General features: G+C 49.2%; 3 non-coding genes across 3 annotated transcripts; all 3 read right to left on the bottom strand.

The window, feature by feature from the left end:
* Positions 1-74, bottom strand: TRNAN-GUU (transfer RNA asparagine (anticodon GUU)). The gene has a single exon. It is a non-coding gene; the product is annotated as a tRNA-Asn (tRNA).
* A 7,989-nt stretch (positions 75-8,063) lies between these two features.
* Positions 8,064-8,227, bottom strand: LOC129656721 (U1 spliceosomal RNA). The gene has a single exon (XR_008716508.1). It is a non-coding gene; the product is annotated as a U1 spliceosomal RNA (small nuclear RNA).
* A 4,752-nt stretch (positions 8,228-12,979) lies between these two features.
* On the bottom strand, positions 12,980-13,143 carry LOC129656726 (U1 spliceosomal RNA). Its single transcript, XR_008716512.1, has one exon. It is a non-coding gene; the product is annotated as a U1 spliceosomal RNA (small nuclear RNA).
* Between the last annotated feature and the right edge of the window lie 1,575 nt (positions 13,144-14,718).

Here is a 14,718-nt window from a genome sequence, read left to right as displayed (position 1 = left end):
CGTCCCTGGGTGGGCTCGAACCACCAACCTTTCGGTTAACAGCCGAACGCGCTAACCGATTGCGCCACAGAGACATGAGGATTTGGTGCTCTAAATTTGTGTCCTGATCCCAGAAATTGCTTTTCAGCCTCTCGCCGGGACTACCTTCATATTCCCATACTTCGGAAACCGGAGGTGTGCGCGAGACCCTGAAGCCCAGAGTTGGTGTCGCTGGTCACGTTTGGACATCGATAGAACTTCTGGGAGTCAGCTAAGGGGCTCTGATGGCCGAAAGCCAGATCCACAGCCTTCCCACCGGCTCCTCCCCACCTCAACGCCCGCCCTGCGCCAGGTGACTACCGCAGCCTCCCGGACTGAGGGCGTCCACGTTACCACTCCGTGCCAAGGACACGAACCGGCTGTGCCCCCACTGCGTTGCCCACGCCCTGTGCCTCCAGCTGTGGACTCCGACCCGCAGGCATCTCGGAATTGCTCGCGATGCAGCGGGTCCTCCAGGGCAGGGCCTCGCACCTGGTAGTTCAGTTCAGTTCAGTTGCCCAGTCATGTCCAACTCTTTGCGACCCCATGGACTGCAGCACGCCAGGCTTCCCTGTCCATCACCAACTCCCGGAGCCTACTCAAACTAATGTCCACCGCATCATAAATGCTGGGTGAAGGATGCATACTACCCCAAGGTCCTAGGGCAACCAAGAATTCCAGTGTGTGCTTTAAGCTTTTGGACCTACGAGGAACTCTGGAAACGGAAGGCGGGAAAGGTTTCTCCAAGCCGGAGGCGCTTTTGTTCCCGGAGCTGATTAAAAACAAGGCAAAGGTCCCGACTTTGGACATGTGCGCACTGGGACCGAAGCGAGCTCCCCACCGTAGACGGCGATTCAGCCGCAGTCTGGGGTCGTCCATCCTAAGGGGAAGGGAGGGTCGACCAGGGAAAGCTGAAGAAGAGGAGACAGCGAGTGGGAGTGGAGGCAGCCCGGGGAGGGACGGAGAGTGCGCGTGCTGGTGCTCTGGCCACTGAGGGAAAAGGCCAAAAGAAAACGGAAAATGCCTATTTTCGTTAGATCACTTTGATTACTCTTTCCCTGCCTCCTTTCTGTCCGCCACCGCGCTGACCACGATTGTTTACTGTTGTATGCTCTCGAATTGGAATGACTGATGTTCCTTTCTGAAATGCTTGGCTAAAGACCACCACGCCCTGAGCAGTCCAAACCTCTAAGCGCGTGGCGAGGGGCCCGCGGCCCCGCGCGGTAGAGGGAGCACACCCCCGGCTCACGACAGGACGGTAGAAAACGCCCCCCAGGGCGACTCCGACTCCGCCCCAGCCCTCTGCGGCAGGGAGTCAGCGGCGCGCTGCCTCTCCGCCCTCCTTGCCGAGGAATATTAAATGTTACTAACCCGGCGTACTGTTTAGTAGATGCACTGTCAGAGAAGGCCTAGTATCATTCCTGGAGTAATGCTGATTGTTTACTAAAGGTAGGATGATGACAACTGCAGCTTTAATCCCACATTAATAGAGCTGGAAGTCCACAATAGTTTTGTAGTCTTGTGTGGGCTACCTGCAAGCAGGAGCTCTTTTTTTCCTCAGTAATAAAATTAGCTAATACTCTATTTATCAATATGCGTGTTCCTTTGAGTCTGGATTTATTTCCCCAACAGGCCCCACATAAGAGATGGAAGATGCGGCGGTGGGGGTGTGCTGAGACACAGAAAGTGCATTTGGGGCTGCGTGAACACTCCCTTGTGACCTTGGAGAAAAGTACTCAGAATTGTCGTGAAGTGTCAGAAAATTCCAATAACAGGACTAAGAAGGTGGATCTGGTAAATCTCATTCTTGGGATGAATTGGAAAAGATCATTCCGTCTTGGATGTCTGAGGTTCCACCTGGGCGGAAATGAGCAGGGAGAGGCCTTTCTACAAGACCCAGTGAGGGTGAAGTTGCTCCCTCAACCCGACCCCACCTCTGGGCAGTAGTTTCCACCCACTAGCTGGGTTTCTGCTTGAGCTCAGAAGCAGCACGGTAGTAGGCCTGGTCTGGGACTTACTGCCGGCGAGCCCCGGGGAGGAGGGAATCCATTACACTTATTACAAACCTAGTTCCTCATTAGCAGCTTTCCGAGTTTGCCTTCGGTCTTCTCTAAGCCGTTTTACATTTGGGCCACTGATCCCAAGCTGGTAGGGAGGAAAGCTCATGGCTCTTCGTCATCCTGCTAGCTCAGTTTGTAGCGTGCAAAACTTCTAATTTTAGTCTTGAGCGTAGCCCAGCATCCAGTGCATTTTATTTGGTTTTCTTTGGATTAGTAGCCACAGTTTGAAGGCTGTAAGGGAGCTTGTGGTCCTTCTCATTGGAACTCTGTTCCAGGAACCACTACTTTTTCTCAGTTTGGATAGTAAAAATAGTGATGTACAGTAGTTTTAATTCCTCTGAGGCTGGCAGATCCCATGATCTCTTATTTTGCACCACCCCAACTCTAGGGTTATCTTGGGTCTAAGCATGGGAGGTTGATTGTGTAAGCTCAGCCTTCCTGCTCATTCTTTCTGTGATGCTGTGGAAGCCCCAGAGACAATTGTATTTGATTCTGTGCATTAAAATTCATTGATCCAAGAAGGCTGTGCAGGTTTCAGCAGATCACCAGGGGAGGTTTTTGGTAGAAGAAAGATTAAAAACCCAAACACATAGAGGCATTGGTAGAACCAAGCCCCAGGCCCTGGGTGCAGCCTAATTACAGGCGGGGAAGAAATGGAAAGGAAGACTCAGAAGAAAGAAGGGCAGAACTGGGAGGAAGAATAGGAAAGGGGAGGAAAGAAACAGATTCAAAGAAATTTAGTCACTGGTCCCCAGTTATATGACAGCTTCTCTCTCTGGGCCTCCCCTAGCAACCTTTGGCTTAAGGCAGACACCCTTCCACCCATCTGATTCTGGGAATTCTTACATTTCCTATTAGGTCTACCAAGCCTACACCAAGGGCCCTCTTGTCCCTTTTAGATAGCTTTTTGCTAATCCTTTCTTTTGTGGTCCTAGGAGAGTTTGCAGGAGAGGCAAACTTCACCTTAAGCCTCTTGGGGTCTCCAGCTAGGCCTGAGAATTAGATTGACATAAGACAGACTAACAGGAGGAAAACATATTGATTGTCATATGTCCATGGGAACTCCAATAGGAAAGTGAAAACCCAAAGAACTGGCTGCTGCTGCTGCTGCTGCTAAGTCGCTTCAGTCATGTCCGACTCTGTGCGATCCCATAGACGGAAGCCCACCAGGCTCCCCTGTCCCTGGGATTCTCCAGGCAAGAACACTGGAGTGGGTTGCCATAGACCGAAGCATTTATATACTAGGTTGAACAAAGACAGGTGATGATGGAAAAGTAAAATATATGGGAAGACTAAAGGAAGATATGAGTTAACAAAATCTGTTTGTGTGGATTTCTCTGGGCCTTGACTTCCTGTCTCTGGTGATAAGAATGTACTTGCTGTTTTCCAAATGCCTTTAGCTCAAAATAATTCTTAGGCCAAATTGGCATGTTTTGGAGTAGCATGTAGTTGAAGCATTGGAACATAGCCAAAGAACAGGATACTGAGCCATGTCTCCTCGTGGTACTCTGAGATCACCATGCTGAAGTGAATTCAGCAGACCCAGATCAGTCCTAGTAGCACTTGTTAATAAAGTTAAAAAAAAAAAAAATTATTCAGCCAGGTCATTTGTAAATATGGAAAACAATGTTCAGCTTATTTAGACATCATAATGCTCCTGCCTAAACCTTAATTTTAAAGTCACTGAAAATAATCCAGGACTTGCACCTACAGCCATAGTATAATAATGTCACTCGATTAGACTTCTTGCCTGCAGTTCAGTTCCGTTCAGTCGCTTAGTCATGTTTGACTCTTTGAGACCCCATGAACCGCAGCCGCAGCACGCCAGGCTTCCCTGTCCAGCACCAACTCCCAGAGTTTACCCAAACTCATGTCCATTGAGTTGGTGATGCCATCCAATCATCTCATCCTCCTTTGTCCCTCCTCCTCCTGCCGTCAATCTTTCCCAGCATCATGGTCTTTTCAGATGAGTCAGCTCTTCCCATCAGGTGGCTAAAGTATTGGAGTTTCAGCTTCAAATCAGTCCTTCCAATGAACACCCAGGACTGATCTTCTTTAGGATCTTCAGGATGGAGTGGTAGGATCTCCTTGCAGTCCAAGGGACTCCCAAGAGTCTTCTCCAACACCACAGTTCAAAAGCATCAAATCTTCTTCGGCGCTCAGCTTTCTTCACAGCCCAACCCTCACATCCATACATGACCACTGGAAAAACCATAGCCTTGACTGTCCGACGGACCTTTGTTGGCAAAGTAATGTGTCTGCTTTTGAATATGCTATCTAGGTTGGTCATAACTTTCCTTCCAAGGAGTAAGCGTCTTTTAATTTCATGGCTGCAGTCACCATCTGCAGGGATTTTGGAGCCCCCCAAAATAAAGTCTGACATTGTTCCCACTGTTTCCCCACCTATTTCCCATGAAGTGATGGGACCAGATGCCCATGATCTTCGTTGTCTGAATGTTGAGCTTTAAGCCAACTTTTTCACTCTCCTCTTTCACTTTCATCAAGAGGCTCTGTAGTCTTCCCTTTCTGCCATAAGGGTGGTGTCATCGGCATATCAGAGGTTATTGATATTTCTCCCGGCAATCTTGATTCCAGCTTGTGCTCCTTGCCTTAAACAACCATAAAAATGGGCAAAATGTGTGAAGCACCTGGTTATACACACTGGACAGAGACAGTGCAAGACTGTGAGTGCCTGAGAGAGAGTTGTGGGAATGACCTGATGGTGGTACAGCAAGCAGAGCATGGTGCTCACACAAAGCTAAGGCAGAGATCAGAGGGCAACTGAAACAACTAGAATCTGTAGAGAACAGTTTACAGGCTAGTTTTCAAAAGTCTATATTGGGTCTCCTGCCAGTCATTTGCTGAGTGCTAGGCTGGCTGCTCATGGGTGGAGTGCTTATGCAAGGCTTATGGGACAACAGGTGCTATTGGGATGAAAACCAGAACAGAGATTTTAGACGTCTCTGCTGGCAGCACTAGAATTCAGGCCTTGTTAACTCTGTATCACCCTGAGCATTCAGTTGATACTCCAGAAAGACTGTTTGAGGAGGAAAGACCACACCCTAGTGTAAGGCCTACTCTTGATCCTCCCTCCAAAAGTGTAAAACTAAGACCTGACAAGGTTAGCAGGGTTTGGAGGTTGAGTCACACCAAGGAGGGCTTGGGACTTTCCACAGATCTACCAACACAATCCGTAAATCCAGCCTTACACAAGTTCAAAGTCATTGGCCAGTAATCAAATTGCTTAGTAGAACAAAAGTTGATACATTTTGGAGAAGATACCAGAATCCAGAATGTCTATAATGCATCATTCAAAGAGTCCTGTAAACAAAAGTGAAACATGCAAAGAAACAGAAAAATGCTACTTATTCAACACATAGTTTTAAAAAGAAAAAGAAAAAAAAAAAAAAAGACAACCCCAAGATGTCTCAGATGTTGGATTTGGCAGACTTTAAAGCAGAGTTGTAGATACTAGCTGAGATTTGGAAAGGAGAACTAGAAGTGGTTGTCATACTCGTTTGGACCCTGGGAAGAGCTCCGGAGGTCACCAGCACTGTTACCCGTCACAAAGGCACTTTATCTGCTGATACAAACAGACTCGCAGCAATTTATACTTCCCATCAGATGTCCTCTTACTGTTTCACAGCTCTTGGGCCAGGTAACTGTTTTGTTCTTTGACAAACAGCTATAGAAGGACACTTATATTTTTAGGGTTGGGAGTTTAAAAGCAATAAGAGACTGAGGCAGTTTCTATCTAGCTCTTCTTTGTGGGCTTCAGTTCTCCATTAGGACCTCGCAAGCGTGGGCTCAGGTACCCAGCAAAAACTGTTGAATCTAATCTATTGCAAGTCTCTGTTATTAAGAATATACCAGGGTGCCTCTAGGATACACGTTTTAAAAACTCAAACTGTGTAAACTCTAAGGTGACACGGAAAGTGCAGTCAAAATGCAAGCAAGAATGGTGGTAAAGTTCAGAGGATGTGTATGAAGAAGTACTTATCTCCTGGCAATAACGTAGAGTCGGGAATGACTTAGCGGCGAAACCACAGCAACATCGTATTACCAAGTGAGTACGTGCGCAAAGTCGCTCGCAGCCTTAGACACGACAATCATCAGGAACACCCGTAGCCAAAAAAAAAAAAAGAAAAGAAAAGAAAAACTGCACTAAAAAAAAAAAAAATCACCACTGTCCCGACTACAAGAGATCAAACCAATCAATCCTAAAGGAAATCAGTCCTGAACATTTGTTGCAAGAACTGATGTATGAAACGAGTTGCCAGTCCAGGTTCGATGCACGATACTGGATGCTTGGGGCTGGTGCACTGGGACGACCCAGAGGGATGGAATGGGGAGGGAGGAGGGAGGAGGGTTCAGGATGGGGAACACATGTATACCTGTGGCGGATTCATTTTGATATTTGGCAAAACTAATACAATTATGTAAAGTTTAAAAAAAAAAACAAACAAACAAAAAAAACTGATGCTGAAGCTTCACTAGTTTGGCCACCTGATGCGTATAACTAGTTTATTGGGGGGGGAAACCCTAATGCTCAGCTCAGTTCAGTCGCTCAGTCGTGTCCGACTCTTTGCGACCCCATGAATCGCAGCACGCCAGGCCTCCCTGTCCATCACCAACTCCCGGAGTTCACTCAAACTCATGTCCATCGAGTCAGTGATGCCATCCAGCCATCTCATCCTGTGTCGTCCCCTTCTCCTCCTGCCCCCAATCCCTCCCAGCATCAGGGTCTTTTCCAATGAGTCGACTCTTCGCATGAGGTGGCCAAAGTATTGGAGTTTCAGCTTTAGCATCAGTCCTTCCAGTGAACACCCAGGACTGATCTTTAGGATCTTCAGGATGGAGTGGTAGGATCTCCTTGCAGTCCAAGGGACTCCCAAGAGTCTTCTCCACCACCACAGTTCAAAAGCATCAAATCTTCTTCGGCGCTCAGCTTTCTTCACAGTGCAACCCTCACATCCATACACGACCACTGGAAAAACCATAGCCTTGACTGTCCGACGGACCTTTGTTGGCAAAGTAATGTGTCTGCTTTTGAATATGCTATCTAGGTTGGTCACAACCTTCCTTCCAAGGAGTAAGCGTCTTTTAATTTCATGGCTGCAATCACCATCTGCAGGGATTTTGGAGCCCCCCCCCAAAATAAAGTCTGACATTGTTCCCACCGTTTCCCCACCTATTTCCCATGAAGTGATGGGACCAGATGCCCATGATCTTCGTTTTCTGAATGTTGAGCTTTAAGCCAACTCTTTCACCCTCCTCTTTCACTTTCAAGAGGCTCTTTAGTTCCTCTTCGCTTTCTGCCATAATGGTGGTGTCATCGGCATATCGGAGGTTATTGATATTTCTCCCGGCAATCTTGATTCCAGCTTGAGCTTCTTCCAGCCCAGCGTTTCCCATGATGTACTCTGCGTATAAGTTAACTAAGCAGGGTGACATTTAAAAGCATAAGAAAATGTGACAACAAGAAATTATAACAGTTTCATACCATCACCGATTCAAAGCCGTGAATTTCAGTAACGTCAGGGTGACGGAGAGCTACTAGAACCTAGCGTCCTTCCAGTTGCAATCTGCGGGAGATGAGACAACCCCGTAAGATCTAATCTATAGTCCGGCGAGCTAGAGTTGCAGTTTTTCAGGAATCCTGAAAGAATTACGTGAAAAACAGAGACTGAATGTCGAAGGAACCAGGTCATTGAAGTGGGGCATTTTAGAGCACTGCGGGCGGTCTTCTAGCCCGACAACAGAAAAACACACCATTCTGACTAACCCTGCAAAAAAACAGGACTTTGGAATACAACACTTCCTGAAAAACAATAACAGACGAACCCTGCTTACCTTCGTAGAACGTAAACAACAGTTAAGTCACACGGACGGAGATTTTCAGAGAAAAAGCATTACTGAAACAGCTGAAGGCCAGTTTTACAAAACACTTAAAACCCGCAGGCTCACTTTCGACAAGTAAGAACATAGGGGAAAGCGCGAACGCAGTCCCCCACTACCACAAATTATGCAGTCGAGTTTCCCACATTTGGGGAAATCGCAGGGGTCAGCACATCCGGAGTGCAATGGATAAGCCTCGCCCTGGGAAAACCACCTTCGTGATCATGGTATCTCCCCTGCCAGGTAAGTATGAGTTGCCCGCCTTCCGCCCCACCGCAACCTCAGACGCCCTGCACTGTACACACACGCTCACTTTCCGCCACGCACCCCCGACCCTTCTTGGGCCTTCCACACAGCGGATCCACGCACTTTCAAGCAGAAACTCCTCAGTTCTCTCCCACGCCACGGGAGACCATATCGTGTTTCAGCACCAGATGACGGACCAGCAGCCCCTGCGCTCGGATATCTACATACGACACGCCTCGTCCGTGGCGTCACGGGAAGCCCTCCGGCCCACGCCGCGCCCTAGGCCCCGCCTCCCCCCCCTCCCCCCACGCCGTCCGGCCCGGCCAACCGGCCGGCGGGCCCCCTCTGGGGGAAGCGGCGTCCGCCTCCCGCTCCTGTTCTCCCACCCGCTACGTGTTGGGACCCGGCGCGCTCGGCTGCCTGCCTTAACTTTTGTCCTGCCCAGCTCCGGTCTGGCGGTCGGCTGAAACCTGTGCATCTTTTTTCAAATAACGGCGTTCAGCGGGGAGAACAGAACATTTAGCAGTCCAGGGGAAACCGGTTCCTTTCAAATCCAGTTGTCTTTGTGATGTAGTATTATTGTGTGTATGTCTAGTAAAACGCATTAAGCGTCACGACTGGCCGTGAACTCAGTTCCATTCGTGAAAATTGGGTCATTCATCAAAAATTTCATTCATTTTATTTTTCAGCTTCAGGTGTGGTTTTGACTCTGAACAGATTTTAACACCTGTCTGTATCCTCTGTCTTACTGAGACAGGCTGGGACCTGGGACCCTTTGCTGCAGTGCTTGCACCTTGGACAGACCGAGGCAGGAATTTGATGGGCCCCAGGGTGAGCAGCTGCAATCTATCCCCTGCAGACAGTTAACTCCGGGCTAAGAGCAGGGACTTCCCTAGTGATCCAGTGCTTAACTCCATACTCCGGTTCAATCTCTGGTCAAGGAACTAGATCCCACATGGGACAACTAACAGTTTACGTGCTGCAACTAAAGATCCTTCATGCCTAATAAATAAATATTTTGTATAAAGATAAGATGCTCCAAGATAAGGATATTAGGAGGAGCAAGCAGGAGCTGAGTCCTTATTGGATAGAAGATAGAGACCACCTATTTTGCATTCTTGAGGTCCAGGAGACCTTCACAGACTACACATGCTCAGAAAAATTCCTCCCAGGTTAAAACGGAGGGGAGGAGCCACCCACCCGGTGATTGTTGGTGTCAACCTCCCAGGAGCCCTCTGTGCTACAATCCTTCTTAGCAAAAAATTTCACAGGCATGTCAGGAAGGGCCCCAGGAGAGGTCAGGTGTGGAAAAAGAGATGAGATAATTGGCCAAAATGGAAGAAATGCTCTATACAAGTGATTTGAATCACCTCTCTGATGCACTGTTCCTCGTTAAGGAGGACACCCACACCCTTTCCAAGTGTGCATCTCTCTGCCTTACTTCTGTCTTAAATAAGCTGTGTGTCTATGTGCTCCCTGACTTGTGTTGTGGCTCTAATAATAAACTTTGTACCTACTTTTACAGCTTTTGCCTCTTTGAGAAATTCATTTTTCAGTAGAGGCAAGAGCCAGGCCAACCGTGCTTCTAGCCCTAGCTCCTGATGGAAGGGTGGCTAGGATTCCTGGTTTTCACACAGGCTGCTGCTGCTGCTGCTAAGTCGCTTCAGTCGTGTCGGCGGACCCTGTGCGACCCCATAGACGGCAGCCCACCAGGCTCCCCCGTCTCCGGGATTCTCCAGGCAAGAACACTGGAGTGGGTTGCCATTTCCTTCTCCAATGCATGAAAGTGAAAAGTGAAAGTGAAGTCACTCAGGCTACCCTGGTTCAGTTCCTGGTCAGGGAACAAAGATCTTGCTTCAAGCCACCACTCACTGCTTCAAGCCACCACTCACTGCTTGTGTCCTCGAGATCAAAATGTCTCCTCCAGCAACAAAATAGAAAGAAACAATAGGGACTAAAAACAACTGCATGTATGCAGTTGGAGAAAATTATGGACAAGAGACAAAAAGACCGAAGATTCAAGTGTCATCTCTGAAGAGCTGGTGGCAAAAAGAGGATCAGTTCCGTTCAGTTCAGTCGCTCAGTCGTGTCCAACTCTTTGCGACCCCATGGACTGCAGCACGCCAGGCTTCCCTGTCCATCACCAACTCCCGGAGCTTACTCAGACTCATGTCCATTGAGTCGGTGATGCCATCCAACCATATCATCCTCTGTCGCCCCCTTCTCCACCCGCCTTCAACCATTCCCAGCATCCGGGGCTTTTCAAATGAGTCAGTTCTTCGCATCAGGTGGCCAAAGTATTGGAGCTTCCGCTTCAGCATCAGTCCTTCCAAAGAATATTCAGGACTGATTTTGTTTAGGATAGACTGGTTGGATCTCCTTGCTGTCCAAGGGACTCTAAAGAGTCATCTCCAACACCACAGTTCAAAAGCTGAGAGCAAAAGCACAATACTGCACATTCCCCCTGCACACACCACCACCAAACTCATAGGCAAACCACCTAAGTCACCTTGAAAGCCTGACCCCTCTGTAACAGGAGGGAAAGGGGCAGGGCACAACTTTTGAAATAATGACATAGCCCAAGGACACAACATAAACCGGTTTTAGAATCAAATGGGACCAAGATGGCAGACAAGACTAGACCTTGGTCCTCAATCGGCAAGTGAAATGACACACCCAGAGGTGCCGTGACAGTTCCAAGGCAATGTTAAAAGACCAAGGAGTGGGCGGTGGCCCAAATCCTGGAAATCCCCACCCCTTCCCAAAAACAGTTGGGATAATCCTCCCACTCATTAGCATACAAAATTACCCAGTTTATAAAAACTAACCATGCCACACTTGGCGACCGCACTCTTCCTCTGCAATGGCCCACACTCTGTCTGTGGAGTGTGCTTGCTTCTCTTGAATCTGAATAAATCTACTTCTTACCTATCACTTTGTCTCTCACTCAATTCTTTCTGTGGAGACATCAAGAACCTGACCAGGTACCGTGGGTTTTGGCTGGGGTTGAGTCCCAAAGCAAAAACAACACCCAGTTGTGGATGTCACTACTGTTGGAAGTAAAGTCCAATGCTGTGAAGAGCAATACTGCATAGGAACCTGGAATGTTAGGTCCATGAATCAAGGCAAATTGGAAGCGGTCAAACAGGAAATGGCAAGAGTGAACATCAACATTTTAGGAATCAGCAAACTAAAATGGACTGGAGTGGGTGAATTTAACTCGGATGAGCATTATGTCTACTACTGTGGGCAAGAATCCCTTAGAAGAAATGGAGTAGCCATCATAGTCAATAAAAGAGTCCAAAATGCAGCACTTGGATGCAATCTCAAAAACGACAGAATGATCTCTGTTCGTTTCCAAGGCAAACCATTCAGTATCACAGTAATCCATGTCTATGCCCCAATCAGTAATGCTGAAGATAGCTCATATGTGAGCAAGGAAATCTCATCCTCGATCTGCATCCTGTGTGCTTTTTGGTTAGTTTTCTTTGGACCTACCCTTAAGCATCACCCCACTCCCAGCACCTCCTCCGATCTCAGAGGCTTTTGGGGGCTGAGCGGATCTACGAGTGCCGTCCCCGAGGCAGCCACGAGGGGGAGGACAGTCCTTCCCGCCACGGTCCTGCCTTTTCTGTTTGGCCCAGTGGTTTCTATTTGCCAGCAGGACTTTGTGAATCAGAAGTGAGCACAACACATCCTGAGAAAGGGGTGGGCAAACAGCCCAGCAAACTGCCGACGACTGGCGTGGGGTTTTCTTCTAAATTGTAGTTCAATGTTTTCAGATAGAAAGAAAAGGAAATCTACTTTTGACCGAAAGAGGAAAAAAAAAAAAGTACGAATTCTACTGCCATTCAAGGAGAAGGGATGTTAAGGAGGTTTCCGAGTTTGCCAGACTACTGAAGCATGTCAGGTGCACATTCGAGGCTGAAACAGAGGTCCGGCTTTTAACAGGAGAAGGCCTAGAGAGAAAAGGCGGGGGTGAAGAGAGAACTGGATCCAGAAATGGAAAGAGGCCCCTAGGGGGTGAGAAAGGGTGGGTGGGAGAGTATCTAGGCAGTACCTCCAGCAACGACTAAGGCCACGTATAAATAAGCAAGGCAGCTGACCACGCAAGAAATGAAGCCTCTGAAAGCAGGACACTGCTGGGAAAATGGCTAGTGGCAGACTCCCACAAGACAGGCCGACGAGCAGTTCGTCACGGGGCGCCTCCGGACACCTCAACCGACTTCGTGTGTTCGGCTCAGGTAAGGGTTTCTCCGCTGGGATCCTGCGCACGAAGAAGCCTTCCCTCACGCACAAACCTTTCAACAGGCCGAAAGAGCGTTCAACGAGCGAGCCTGCCACGAAACCAGCAGTAAACACACGTCAGAAACCCGCATCCACGCGTAGCCCTGGCAGGTTCCTAGTGCCACAAAACCGAAAAAAACAAGCGCCTGCCCCTGCACCGGTGGAAGACCCTCCGCGTAGTGGCTTTCAAGCGCGATTGCGGCCGCTCACATCTTTCTGAACCACTCTTCACAGTCGTGCCGCAACCTAGGTGAACTCGGAGACTGACTGGCAGTTCTCCAGCCGCAAGCTCGCGGATCGTAGCGAGATTCAAACTCACCCACCCCCTATACCCTTAAGACGCTTTTATGAGGCTTCACGGCCTCATCCTGTCATACACGAAGCTTAGCCAAACGGACCCAACACATTAGAGCAACAAGACCGGACGGCCAGACGCGCTCCTCGAGTCTACTCTTCCACCAAAAATAAGCCAGGGGAAAGCGCGAACGCAGTCCCCCACTACCACAAATTATGCAGTCGAGTTTCCCACATTTGGGGAAATCGCAGGGGTCAGCACATCCGGAGTGCAATGGATAAGCCTCGCCCTGGGAAAACCACCTTCGTGATCATGGTATCTCCCCTGCCAGGTAAGTATGAGTTGCCCGCCTTCCGCCCCACCGCAACCTCAGACGCCCTGCACTGTACACACACGCTCACTTTCCGCCACGCACCCCCGACCCTTCTTGGGCCTTCCACACAGCGGATCCACGCACTTTCAAGCAGAAACTCCTCAGTTCTCTCCCACGCCACGGGAGACCATATCGTGCTTCAGCACCAGATGACGGACCAGCAGCCCCTGCGCTCGGATATCTACATACGACACGCCTCGTCCGTGGCGTCACGGGAAGCCCTCCGGCCCACGCCGCGCCCTAGGCCCCGCCTCCCCCCCCCCCCCACCCCCACGCCGTCCGGCCCGGCCAACCGGCCGGCGGGCCCCCTCTGGGGGAAGCGGCGTCCGCCTCCCGCTCCTGTTCTCCCACCCGCTACGTGTTGGGACCCGGCGCGCTCGGCTGCCTGCCTTAACTTTTGTCCTGCCCAGCGCCGGTCTGGCGGTCGGCTGAAGCCTGTACACCTTTTTTCAAATAACGGCGTTCAGCGGGGAGAACAGAACATTTAGCAGTCCAGGGGAAACCGGTTCCTTTCAAATCCAGTTGTCTTTGTGATGTAGTATTATTGTGTGTATGTCTAGTAAAACGCATTAGGCGTCACGACTGGCCGTGAACTCAGTTCCATTCGTGAAAATTGGGTCATTCATCAGAAATTTCATTCATTTTATTTCCAGCTTCAGGTGTGGTTTTGACTCTGAACAGATTTTAACACCTGTCTGTATCCTCTGCCTTACTGAGACAGGCTGGGACCTGGGACCCTTTGCTGCAATGTTTGCACCTGGACAAACTGAGGCAGAAATTCCATGCGCCCCACGCTGAGCAGCTGGAATCTGTCTCCTGTGGACAGATACTCCAGACTAAGGACAGGGGCTTCCCTAGTGGTCCACTGGCTAAGATTCCACACTTCCCAGTGCCTGGGGCCGGAGCTGGATCCCTGGTCAAGAAACTAGATCCCAACTGGGACAACTAAGAGTTTTCATGCTGCAACTAAATATCCCATGTACCTTTACAGCTTCTTTAAGATAAGGATATCAGGAGGAGCAAGGAAGAGCTGAGTCCTGCTTGGATAGAAATTAAGAGACCACATATTTCGTATTTTTGAGGTCAAGGAGATCTTTGCAGACTATCCGTGCCTACGAAGCTTTTTCCTGGGTCAAAAAGGAGGTAGACGGAACCACCCCTTAATAGGTGGTGTTAACCTCGCCCTAGGCCTCTGCGCCCGGGAGAAATGTCCTATATAGGTGATCTGAATCACCTCTCTGATACACTCCTTCTCGTTAAGGAGGACACACACACCCTTTCTCTCTGAGTGTGTCTCTCTGCCTTGCTTCTGTCTTAAATAAATTGTGTATCTGTGTGCCCTCCAACTTGTGCTGTGGCTCTAATAATGCACTTTGTACCTGTCCTTTCAGCTTTTGTCGCTTTAAGAAATTCAGTCTTCAATGAAGGCACTAGTCAGGCCAACTTTGCTTCTAGCCCTAGCTCTTGATGGACTGGTGGCTAGGATTCCTGGTTTTCACACAGGCTACCCTGGTCCAATTCTTGGACAGGCAACAAAGATC

This window comes from Bubalus kerabau, chromosome 6 (assembly GCF_029407905.1).
Source record: "Bubalus kerabau isolate K-KA32 ecotype Philippines breed swamp buffalo chromosome 6, PCC_UOA_SB_1v2, whole genome shotgun sequence".
In the NCBI taxonomy this organism is placed as follows: Eukaryota; Metazoa; Chordata; class Mammalia; order Artiodactyla; family Bovidae; genus Bubalus; species Bubalus kerabau.
The sequence above is the reverse complement of the archived record's forward strand: the minus strand, read 5'-3'. Positions and strand labels throughout refer to the sequence as shown.